We start from the raw sequence: 1,365 nt of genomic DNA on the forward strand, positions 1-1,365 counted from the left end.
GTCAGATTTGGGTGCCTTGTCTTGTAGTTCTCCATATCTGATATTTCACCGTGACCGGGCGGTTCTTAGGACTCGTCCCGGTTATTTACCTAAGGTGGTTTCTTCGTTCCACCTTAATCAGGAGATTGTGGTACCGGCCTTTGTCCCTCCTAACCTGTCTCCCAAAGAGCGGTTTTTGGATGTGGTACGGGCTCTCCGTATCTATGTGAAGAGAACTGCTTCTGTTAGGAAATCTGATTCTCTCTTTATTCTGTTTGGGTTTCACAAACGGGGCTGGCCTGCTCACAAGCAGACTTTGGCCAGATGGATTAGAATGGTGATTGCACATTGTGGCCGGAGAGACCCCCAGCCCACGTGGACAATGGCCGCCGCGGCACTGAAGGGGTTAACCCCTAGTGCCCGGCGCCATTATAAGGACAATGGGCGCTTGGCGCCAGGTTTAAAATATTGTGGGCGCTAGGCGCCGTGTGTAGAGAGTGATTTAAAAATGTATTTTTAAATTGTGTGCCGTGATCTCGGACCTCATCGGCGACCGCGGCAGTGAGGGAGCTCCCCGGCACGCTGATCTGTGTGTGCGCGCCGGGGGAGAGGAGAGGCACTGTGTGTGCGCTGAGGTCCGGGAGCTATGCTCCCGGCACCTCAGCTATATGGAGGGAGAGCCGCTGCAGGTGGGAGAGCCGCTCCCGCTGCAGTGCTCACTGTGGGTCCTGCCGCTGGGGGCCGGGAGCTCTGCTCCCGGCGCCTCAGCCCATCGGAGGTGGCCAGCCGCGGCAGCTGGGACGAATGTCCCGGGCTGCTGGGCGGCAAGGGGGGTGCGCCGCAGCCCGGCTCCCCGCCAGACGCTGCGGCGAGGCCACAGATTCAGCGCCACATACAGGGGACCGGGCTAGCCGGCTCCCTGGCGGCGGGGGGATGATTAGGCTGGTGAGTGCTGGGGTCCGGGAGCTACGCTCCCGGCACCTCAGCGCTGCAGCAGACACAGAGCCACGGCAGCCGGGACAAGTGTCCCGGGCCGCTGGGCTTTAGATCAGGGGGGTGCGTCGCACTGTGCGGCGAGGCCACCGAGTTAGTGCCACACTGGGGAGACAGGGAGAGCCAGCTCCCTGGACCCCAGTGGCAGGCTGCAGGGCTAGGGGAGCCCAGCGCTGAGCGCTGGGCACATTATTTAAAAGCACAGAACAATGGTTTTTAAATGTAATATATATATATATATATATATATATATATATAAATATAGTGTGTTATGAGGCACTGCAGTGCCTGGGAATGTGGAGCCTGTGCAGGGGACAGGCTCAGTGTAGATTTAAAGGGAAACACATGTGTTTAAATGAAATGTATTTAAAGGTAAATGCACTTACTTGGTTG

This window comes from Pseudophryne corroboree, chromosome 1, assembly GCF_028390025.1.
Source record: "Pseudophryne corroboree isolate aPseCor3 chromosome 1, aPseCor3.hap2, whole genome shotgun sequence".
NCBI classification, from domain to species: domain Eukaryota; kingdom Metazoa; phylum Chordata; class Amphibia; order Anura; family Myobatrachidae; genus Pseudophryne; species Pseudophryne corroboree.